The sequence below is a fragment of the Cucurbita pepo genome, chromosome 10, assembly GCF_057944985.1.
Source record: "Cucurbita pepo subsp. pepo isolate OVF chromosome 10, ASM5794498v1, whole genome shotgun sequence".
In the NCBI taxonomy this organism is placed as follows: Eukaryota; Viridiplantae; Streptophyta; class Magnoliopsida; order Cucurbitales; family Cucurbitaceae; genus Cucurbita; species Cucurbita pepo.
The window spans coordinates 8,467,573-8,479,292 of NC_141807.1; the positions used below are offsets into that span (position 1 = coordinate 8,467,573).

The 11,720-nt window shown below is 35.3% G+C and overlaps 1 non-coding gene across 1 annotated transcript; it reads left to right on the plus strand.

Moving 5' to 3' along the window:
* Window positions 1–11,142: 11,142 nt before the first annotated feature.
* On the plus strand, window positions 11,143–11,214 carry TRNAC-GCA (transfer RNA cysteine (anticodon GCA)). The gene has a single exon. It is a non-coding gene; the product is annotated as a tRNA-Cys (tRNA).
* The last annotated feature ends 506 nt before the right edge of the window (window positions 11,215–11,720 follow it).

Here is an 11,720-nt window from a genome sequence, read left to right on the forward strand (position 1 = left end):
AGCGTCAGATTTAAGATTTGAAGGTCACGTGTTCGATCCCCATGTTCACCGCACCTATTTCTTTTTGCATAACCTGACTATTCAATAAAAAATTAGTCATTGATTCTTTTTAAAATCTCAATGAATCAGCGAAAATACCTTTACTGATGAATTTTCATTTCCAATGATTGCGGGGATTGCTCAGTTGGGAGAGCCTCAGACTGTAGATTTGAAGGTCACGTGTTCGATCCACATTCACTGCACTTGTTCACTGCATTAGTGATTATTTCTTTTTGAATTTTTAATTTTAATATTAGCGTGGATAGCTCAGGGAGAGCGTCATATTCAAGATTTAAAGATAACGTTTGATCCACGTTCACTACATTAGCGATTATTTCTTTTTAAATTCTCAATGAATTAGCAGAAGATCTGTCACGTTTTGTATCCAACTGGCATAAGTTGACTAAGTTGCATAACTTTACTATTCAATCTAAAACATGTGATTATTTATTTTTTATGTTATCTAGGATGGCTTAGTTGGGAGAGCATTAGATTGATTATTGGAAGGTCTTGTGTTCAATTTGCATTTATCGCACTTTATAGTTTTATGAATTTTTATTTTTAATGTTAGCGGGGATAGCTCAATTGGGAGAGTGTCAAACTAAAGATTTGAAGGTCGCATGTTTAATCTCCACGTTCACCGCACCTGTTTCCATTTGCATAAGCTGACTATTCAATAAAAAATAAACTAGTTATTATTTATTTTTAAAATTTCAAAGAATAATGAATTAGCAGAAATACCTTTACACATGAATTTTGATTTTTAGTGTTAGCGGGGATAGCTTAGTTCGGACTGAATATCTGAAGGTTACATTTTTAATCCACGTTCGCCGCACTTGGTTTACGTTGCATAAGTTCTTTAAGTTGCATAACTTTATTCAATCTAAAATTAGTGATTATTTCTTTTAAAAATATAATGAATTAGCGAAAATACCTTTACTTATGATTTTTTTTTTCAAATATTAGCGAAGATAACTTAGTTTTGAGAGCGTCAGACTGAAAATGTGAAGGTCACGTGTTCGATCCACGTTCACCGCACCTGATTCAAGTCACATAACTTCACTCCTGACTATTCAATTTAAAATTAGTGATTATTTCCTTTTAAAATATCAATGAATTAGCTAAATACTTTACTAATGAGTTTTCATTTTTAATGTTAGCCCGGATAGCTTCGTTGGGAGAGTGTCACTAAAGATCTCAAGGTCACGTGTTAGATCCACGTTCACTGCACCTGATTCAAGTTGACTAAGTTGCATAATCTTGCTATTCAATCTAAAATTAGTGATTATTTCTTTTTAAAATCTCAATGATGTAGTGAAAATATCTTATTAACCGATCAATTTTTATTTTTAATGTTAGCGGGGATAGCTCAGTTTGGAGAGCGTTCAAGTTGACTAAGTTGCATAACCAGACTATAAAATCTAAAATTAGTGATTATTTTTTTTTAAAATCTCAATCAAGTAGTGAAAATATCTTAACCGATGAATTTTTATTTTTAATGTTAGTGGGGATAGCTCACTTTGGAGAGCGTCATTGAAGATCTGAAAGTCACGTGAGAGCATCACTGAAGATCTGAACGACCCGTGTTTGATCCACGTTCACCGCACCTAATTCAAGTTGACTAACTTGCATAACCTAAATATTCTATCTAAAATTAGTGATTAGGTCACGTGTTAGATCCACGTTCACTGCACCTGATTCAAGTTGACTAAGTTGCATAACCTCGCTATTCAATCTAAAATTAGTGATTATTTCTTTTTAAAATCTCAATGAAGTAGTGAAAATATCTTAATAACCAATGAATTTTTATTTTTAATGTTGGCGGGGATAGCTTAGTTTGGAGAGGGTTTAAGTTGACTAAGTTGCATAACCTGCTATTCAATCTAAAATTAGTGATATTTCTTTTTAAAATCTCAATGAAGTAATGAAAATATCTTAACCGATGAATTTGTATTTTTAATGTTAGCGGGGATAGCTTAGTTTGGAGAGCGTCACTGAAGATCTGAAAGTCACGTGAGAGCATCACTGAAGATCTGAAAGTCACGTGAGAGCATCACTGAAGATCTAAAAGTCACGTGAGAGCATCACTGAAGATCTGAAAGTCACGTGTTTGATCCACGTTCACCGCACCTAATTCAAGTTGACTAACTTGCATAACCTAAATATTCAATCTAAAATTAGTGATTATTTCTTTTTAAAATTCTTGATTATTTAATCTAAATTTAGTGATTATTTCTTTTTAAAATTTCAGAATTTTCATTTTCAATATTCTAGGGGATAGCTTAGTTGGGAGAGCTTAATATTGAAGATTTGAAGGTCAGGTGTTTTTCGACCTTCACCACATCTGATTCAAGTAATATAACTTACTATCTTATCTAAATTTAGAGATTTCTTTTTCATCTCATCTAAATTTAGAGATGATAACTTACTATCTTATCTAAATTTAGAGATGATTTCTTTTTAAAATTTCAATGAGTTAGCGTAAATAATTTTACTGATGAATTTTCATTTTAATGTTAGCGTGTATAGCTCAATTGGGAGTGCGTTTGTATATAGGGTGGATTCCTAATTCTTTATTTGACTATAAATGCTCTATAAGACATTTAGTAAAATGACTCATTTTATTGCATGGAACAATAAAATTGATCTTCCCTTAGAATTGTCAATACATTCTACTTTCAATGTTGCTAAATTGAGTCCTTCTGATGTAGGTGATGATTTTTTTGATTCGAGGACGAATTCTTTGGGGGATGATGATAAGAATCACAGTGTACATTCTACTTTCAATGTTGCTGAGTTGAGTCCTTTTGATGTAGGTGATGATTTTTCTGATTTTAGGACGAATCCTTTTGAAGAGGGGAATGATGATAAGAATCACGGTGTTCAAACTGGACCTATTACACAACCCAAGGCCAAGAAGATTCAACAAGCAGTCATACTTCATCTACAAAATTGGATAGGCTAGGTTCAATCATCATCTCATGTATGACAAGCTGATTCGTTTGAGTCAAGACCATTTGAAGATTCAAAAGTAAATATTTGCATGGTTGAAGTAGCGGATGAAGTTGCAAGCATCATTTCATGAGTGGTTAGAAAACTTTATTTCTTATTTTAATTTCATAAAGTTTGTAATGCTCAAATTGACTTCGTCTTCTGTGGAGATCTAAAGGGATCGAGATTAAATCACGGCCACTAACTTCTCTTGTGGGGAGACTATAAATACCCACACATTATTATGTAAAAGCATATTTGTGATCAATGAAATTGATCTCTCAAGTTGAGATGATCCCTCGTGTAGAAATTCGAGTATATCTTTGCCATTTCTAAGTTTTATGCAATTGTTGTGGTACATTGCATCTGAGTCATTCAATCAAGCCTTGATCAAGTTCGATTGTGGAGTGACTCAATTTAGAAAAAGGTTCCATAATCTAATTCTATTTTATCTCTTGGTTGATCCAAATTTTGTATAAGAAGGAGCGTCGATTGCATCGATTCCATCAAAAGTCTTCCCATGAGTTTATGGTGCACGACCCATTTTTTATACCATTCACCTTCGAGCGCCACCATAGTTTTGCATCGTCCATGAGATGCATTGCGACCAATGTAACTCTTAGGTCCTATGAGCAAGTTCAAGTAACCTTCAAGTATTGTTTTACGTAAAAAATAAAGCTTTTTAATTCCTTAGCATCCCGATTTTCATTTAAGGGGTTGTGTTCTTGGATTTTAAGTTTGTTAAGCCCACATGAACTTGGCTTGAGGTGTGGTTCTCTACGGCCCAACTTGTCAAACTCACTCGGGTGCTCATCAACCATGATGTCGTTCAACAAGAGAGACCTCGAAAACGACTGGATTATCGCATTAACCATTTGAATCACCTGCTCATCTCAACCATGACGTCGTTCAACAAGAGAGACCTCGAAAATGACTGGATTATCGCATTAACCATTTGAATTACCTGCTCATCTCAACCATGATGTCGTTCAACAAGAGAGACCTCGAAAACAACTGAATTATCGCATTAACCATTTGAAATTGAACAAAATATCTATAACATAACTCTAACAAAGGTACGAAGTTCATAAAAGTCTTTTTAGTCTAAGATAGAAATTGTAAAATAAAATGAAATAAAAAAATAATGGAATCGAACCCAGGTCTCCTGGGTGAAAGCCAGATATCCTTATCGCTTGACGATAATGGATTTTTGGTGTAAATGTCCTGAAGTCTTTTGTCAGATCGCTGAAGAGTTTTAGCATGATCTTTTGCTTAATGTCTAACTCTTCGACACGTCCTTCCCTGTGTGTGTTAGAGTTCTCAGGGCTACCGCGACGTTTCAAGCTGTTCGATTGTGTGGCTCTTTCTTCAAATGAGTAAATATAAAATGTTAGGTCTTTGATTGGCAACCCATCCAGGGGAGTGTCGATTACATCGATTCCATCAATGATCTTCCCATGAGTTTATGGTTCATGACCCATTTTTTATACCATTCACCTTCGTGAACTACCATAGTTTTGCATCGTCCATGAGATGCATTGTGGCTAACGTAACTCTCAGGTCGTATGAGAAAGTTCCTGTAGCCCTCAACTCTCAAGTCGTATGATAGAGTTCTTAGAGCTACCGCGACATTTCGAGGTGTTTGATCGTGTGGCTTTTTCTTCAAAAGAGTCAACATCAAACGTCAGGTCTTTAATTGGCAACCCATCAAGGGGAGCGTGGATTGCATCGATTCCATCAACGGTCTTCCCATGAGTTTATGGTGCATGACCCATTTTCTATATCATCCACCTTCGAGCTCCACCGTCCATGAGAGGCATTGTGGCCAACGTAACTCTTAGGTTCTATGAGCAAGTTCCTGTAACCTTCAAGTATTGTTCTACGTCAAAAATAAAGCTTTTTAATTCCTTAGCATCCTCGTTCCCATTTAAGGGTTTGTGTTTTTGGATTTTCAGTTTGTTAAGCCCAACATGAGCTTGGCTTGAGGTGTGGTTCTCTACGACCCTCCTTGTCAAACTCACATCTGGTGCTCATCTCAGTCATCTCAGCCATGATGGCGTTCAAAAAAAGAGACCTTGAAAATGACCGGATTATCACATTAACCATTTGAATGACCGCAACCTCACTTGTTGAAATTGAACTAAATATCTATGACATAACACTATTAAAGGTTCAAAGTTTATAAAAGTCCTTTTAATCTAAGATACTATTGAACTTGACCATTATAGTGCCTCTCAAACCAAGTTCATAAAAGTCTTTTGAATTTAAGATACTATTGAACTTATCGATTATAGTGCTTCTCAAACCGAGGTAAAGTTTAAATATAATTGGTGACAAAAGATGAAACTATAAAATAAACGAAATAAGAAAATAAAATTTCATTTTCGAGAATCGAACTCGGGTCTCCTCGATGAAAGCTAGATCTTCTGTGTAATGTCTAACTCTTCGACACGTTTTTTTTATATGTGTGATAGAGTTCTCAAAGATACCGCCGCGTTTTTTTGTTGTTTGATCATGTGGCTCTTTCTTCAAAAGAGTCAACATCAAACATTAGGTCTTTGATTGATAACCCATACAGGGGAGCGTCGATTGCTTCAATTCCATCAATGGTCTTCCCATGATTTTTTGGTGCATGACCAGTTTTTTATACAATTCACCTTCAAGCGCCACCATAGTTTTGCATCGTCCATGAGATGCATTGTAGGCCAACGTAACTCTCAGGTCCTCTGAGCAAGTTCCTATAGTCTTGAAGTATAATATCAAAACATATTAACGTATTTGATATGTTAAATATTAAAATAATTGATGTGTATCATAAACATTAAATAAAAATATATATATGAAATTTGAATGAGATTCATATTAATTAAACATATATTATGATATTCTACGACATTTTAATATTATTGAAATAAGATATTATATCTTAATGTATTAGGTATTTGACAAAAATTATCACAAGTTCACTTTAAATAGAACCCTAAGGTTAAGTCAAAAAGCATCGGACACTAAATACTGTGACATTTTAGGTGATATTTTGCAGAAGAAGCTGATAAGGTCTTCAAAGAGCATGTGGTCATGTCTGACATTTTAGGTTAACAACATGGTGAAAAGAAACCAGAAATTCTGATAGTGTAATTAACTACCTTTGAATAAGGTTTTAGAATAAATAAGATATCCAATCCAAAACAAAAATAATTTGATAAAAATAATTTAGAGTCAAATGTTTTTATAAAATTCGACATGAAATTGTGATTTCCGAAAATTCTAGTTTCCTAAAAGGACAAATATAAAATAGCATTTAATGTCCAATTTAGAAAATATGAGAGGAACGTCATGCCATTTAGGCTAAATAACGCTCCATCCGAATTTCAGAAGATTATGAATGATATGTTCAATCCTTTCAAAAAAATTCGATAGTTTATATCGGTGATGTGTTGATATTTTCTAAAACCATTAAGATCAACACTTTAAACATCTACATACATTCATTAATGTAATCAAAAGAAATCACCTAGTTGTGTCCATACCCAAAATCAAATAATATCAAACTCAGATACGTTTTCTTGGATTTTAAATTTATTTGAGCCTTATTAAAACCCATCCAATGGTCTTTGTCTCAAACTTTGGTGATGACGTATCCTAGAAAAGTAAACTTCAAAAAAAATTTAGGTTCTCTCAATTACGTGTCTTATATCCTTCAAGATATCAGGCACATTTACAAATGTCTTGATGAGTGTCTTCAAAATAATACAAAGTCTTGATTTATAAGGGATATCTCTACTACACAAAAAAATAAATTCATTAGTCAAATAAACTCTCTGCTTAAGTCTTATTGACCCAAGGGCAGATCTCATAATGAAACGTGACGCATCAAATATCGGATATGGAGGTATCTAAAATTGTCAAAGAGGACAGAGAATCAATTATCATATTTCATTCAAAAGCCTCCAATAATACCATACAAATTACAAAATAGTAAAATATATATATATATATATATATATATATATATATATATATATATATATATATATATATATATATATATATATATATATATATATATTATTTCCATTGTACTCTGTGTACAAAAATTTTAAAGAAAATTTAAATAACAAAACTATTAAAATCTATTCGAGAGTCAAATTTAGTTTTAGAAAAAGAAGGGAATAATCTTGTTTCAAACTAAAAAATAATTTTGCTAGATAGAAGTAAATTTTGTTGTGGTTTAATTTTAAAATTCGACCTATAAAAGAAGTTGAAAACACCTTGGGGGAATACCTGGGAGAATTTCTAACAAAGTCTCTCTTTCTAACAAAGTCTCTCTTCTCTCCTCTGTCTTCTTAAACTGATACTAATCCAACCAATCATTTACATGGACTCAAAAGTTCAATTACCTATAAAAGAAGTTGAAAACACCTTGTGAAAGTATCTAAGGATACTATGACCTCTAGCTTTGCAAAATCCAGCGTTGTGGCGCTTATCAAAATCGCTGCCAAAATAAAGTTTAACAAGTGGTTCTATGGTGTAGTGGTTAGTACTTTCGACTTTGAATCTAACGACCTGTGTTTAATTACCGATAGGTAATCCACCAATTTATATAAAATTGGTCCATAGCCGATTCGATAGGGTCACTTTTGGACCGATAATCTGTAGAAGGGGTCACTAAGGTTGAGATCATATAAAATTGGACCATAGCTCAATGTTAGAGCGTTTGATTACAGATCAAGAGGTCACCAATTCAAACCTAGTTGAGTCCTGTTAGGTTATGGAGCCTGCTGCTTATTTATAGCTTGGTCAACGGTTATATCCGGTAAAACTATATTTGGTAAAGGTATATCCGGTAAAGCTGTATTTTGTAAAGCTATATCTGGTAAAGCTATGTATGATAAATAGCTATATATATAGTAGATGGTTAAATCGGGTAAAGCTATATATAGTAAATGACTATATATAGTAGATGGTTAAATCTGGTAAACCTATATATAGTAAACTTAACTATATATATATATATACCATCCGCTAGAGCATTGAAAAGTACTTTCTATTCTCGGTAATTCTCTCGTACTATACATACGTGAAGTCATCAATAGAAAAATCCTTTTAGCCAGAGTTCTCCTTGCACTTTTCTCAATCCTGTTCTTTGTGTTCATCTAGATCGAGCGTTTGCGTTGTTGTGCGATCCCAACAACTGGTATCAGAGCTAGGCGAAATTCACCACGATCTATGAAGATGGAAAGTTCAAAGATTGGAATTGAGAAGTTCGATGGATCCGATTTCGGTTTCTGGATGATGCAGATTGAAGATTATCTGTATCAGAAAGATATTCACGAACCTCTGTTGGGAGTGAAGCCGGAATCCATGACCATGGAACAGTGGAAGCTCAAGGATCGACAAGCCTTGGGGCTGATTCGGGTGACTCTATCCAGAAACGTGGCGTTCAACATTATCAAGTAGAAGACAACGTTTGATCTATTGAAGACGCTGTCAAATATGTATGAAAAACCATCGGCTATGAACAAGGTGTATTTGATGTGGAGATTGTTCAATCTACAGATGTCTGAAGGTGGACCTGTTGCTGATCATATAAATGAATTCAATATGATCATGAGTCAACTGAGTTCGGTGGAAATTAATTTCGAAGATGAAATTAAAGCGTTGATTTTGATGTCATCCTTACCCGAGTCATGGGATACTGTTGTTGTCGCAATCAGCAGTTCCCGAGGATCTTATAAACTGAAGTTTTGTGAAATTTGAGATGTAGTTCTCAGCGAAAGTATTCGCAAACGGGAAATTGGAGATTCATCAGGCAATGCTCTCAGTGTTGATCGAAGGGGAAGAAGTAAACCGAAGGGCCCAAACAATGGGCGATCAAAATCAAAGAACCGAGAAAAATCTCTAAATAGACCAAACGTAACGTGTTGGAATTGTGGAGAAAAAGGTCACTTTCAGACAGGTTGTACAAGACCAAAGAGAAAGCAGAATCACAAATCTGGAGATGTGATGATTTATTAATCCTCAGCGTGGACAGTTTGACTGAATCCTGGATTTTGGATTCAGGTGCATCTTTTCATTCGTCTCCAAATAAAGAGTTGTTTTGAAATTTCAAGTCTGAAAATTTCGAGAAGGTGTATCTTGCCGACAACAAAGATTTAGAGATTAAAGGAAAAGGAGATGTGTGCATAAAAACTCCAGCAGGAAATCAGTGGACATTAAAGGATGTCAGATATATTCCTGGTCTCTGAAGGAACCTGATCTCTATGGGTTAGTTGGACAACACAAGTTATGCAACAAGGTTAGGGAAGAGTTCGTGGAAAATTATGAAGGGTGCTACAGTGGTAGCACGTGGCTCAAAATCTAGAACCTTATACACCACTGCAGGGTGTATGAACATAGCTGCTGCTGCTGAGAGTGCTTCAAATTCAAGTCTACAACACAATACACTTGAACCTATGAGCGCGAAAGGAATGAAGAGGCTGGCTGCGAAAGAAGTTTTAGAAAGTCTGAAATCTGTTGATGTGGGTCGTTGTGAGAACTACGTTATGAGCAAGCAGAAAGGAGTTAGCTTCACAAGGACCGCTAGAGAATTGAAGAAAGTGCGATTGGAAATGGAACCAGATGTGGAGAAAGATTCCAAGACCACGAAGACAGTGGGAGTTGAGCTTGAGTTGCAGGGAAACTCACCTAGTGATGTTGTAGCAGATACTCAAGAAACTCCTGAGACTACTGCTGAGGAACCAGATGTGGAGCAAGGTTCCAAGACAACAAAGCAAGTGGGAGTTGAGGTTGAGTTGCGGAGAAAATCACCAAGTGATCTTGTAGCAGATACTCAACAAACTCCTAAGGTTGTTGCGGAGGAATCACTAGTGGAGTAACTGACACCTGAACTGGTGTTGAGAAGATCATCATGTACTATCAGAGTACCAGATATGTATGTACCTTCATTACACTATCTGTTGTTGATGAAAGGGAACCACAACCCTTTGATGAGACCCTACAGTTGGAGGATACAACCAAGTAGGAGCAAGCCATGGATGATGGAACGTCTAGGCTTAAAAAATGTGTTGTACTGAGATGGAGTACGTGGCAATAGTTGAAGCTGGAAAGAAGACGATATGGATGACTGACTATCTGGAAGAATGGGCAAGAAGCAGCACGAAGATTCTTAACAGAAATAGTCAGAGTGTCATACAGTTGGCGAAGGAACCCGGTCTATCATTTAAAGAGAAAACACATAAGACGATACCATTTCACTTGTAGGTTAATGAAAGATGGTGATGTGTTTGGAGAAGATAGAGGGTGCAAAGAATCCAGCAAACATGTTGACAAAATGTGTTGATGTTGGAATATTGAGGTTGTGCAAAGCCTCAATTGATATGGTGCCATGAAGACCATGAAGATGCTCATGTTCGTTTGAGAATGAAATTTTTGGTTGACTAGATCAGTCTCCAAGTGGGAGAATTGTTAGGTTATGGAGCCTGCAACTTACTTATAGCTGGGTCAACAGTTATATCCGATAAAGCTATATTTGGTAAAGCTATATCTGGTACAGCTATATTTGGTAAAACTATATCCGGTAAACCTATATATGGTAAATAGCTATATATAGTAGATGGTTAAATCGGGTAAAGCTATATATAGTAAATGGCAATATATAGTAGATGGTTAAATCTGGTAAACCTATATATAGTAAACTGAACTATACATATATCTAGAGCTTTGAAAAGTACTTTCTATTCTCTGTAATTCTCTCTTACTGTACATACGTGAAGTCATCAATAGAAAAAACTTTTTAGCCAGAGTTCTTCTTACACTTTTCTCTATCCTGTTCTTTGTGTTCATCTAGATCGAGCGTGTGCGTTGTTGTGCGATCCTAACAGGCCCTTCTATCTTGGATAGAAATTTGTTACACTTTTTGGACCGACACTATGTCTAAGGGGTCACTAAGGTTAAAATCCTACAAAATGGATCCATGGCTCAGTGGTAGAGAATTTGACCGGTCACCCGTTTTTGAACTTGGTTGGGCCATTTTATTTTGGAGAGACACTTTTTCCACTTTTAGACTGACACTCTATAGAAGGGGTCACTCAGGTTGAAATCATGCAAAATGGGTCTATAGCTCAGTGGTAAAGCATTTGACTGCAGATCAAGAGGTCACCCGTTCGAATTTGGTTGGGCCCTTTAATCATTTTACTTTGTTTTTAACCTCTTTTAACTTGCAATCCGTGCTTGCAGAACCCACCGAAATGTGAGTTAGTAACCCATCCGGTAGGGTTCTTGGAATGATTCTCTAGATTATCCCTTCCATGTTGGGAGTCGGGCCATAGGTCTTGGGTGAAGGAACCGTTGGTTTTCTCATTGTCTTTGAGATAACAATTCTTTTCTATTTTATATAAATTTTTTAAATATGGGTTCATTTCCAAATGCATGCTAACACCCTTATTGTTGAATAAATGACATGAAACTAGTTTCACATAGTAACGTTGCCTTTTGCTCCTATTGGTGGAAGGATAATAGGTCGATTATACCTCTAGGGTAGTTTTAAGCGTGACAACGAGACTAATTTTTTTTTTAGTTAAAAATTAGAATTATAACAATCTGCCTAAAACCCTCGGACTAATTTTGCTTCATTTCTAAATGCAAGCAGACAAAGTAGAAAAATAAAAACATGTAAATTGTAAACTCAA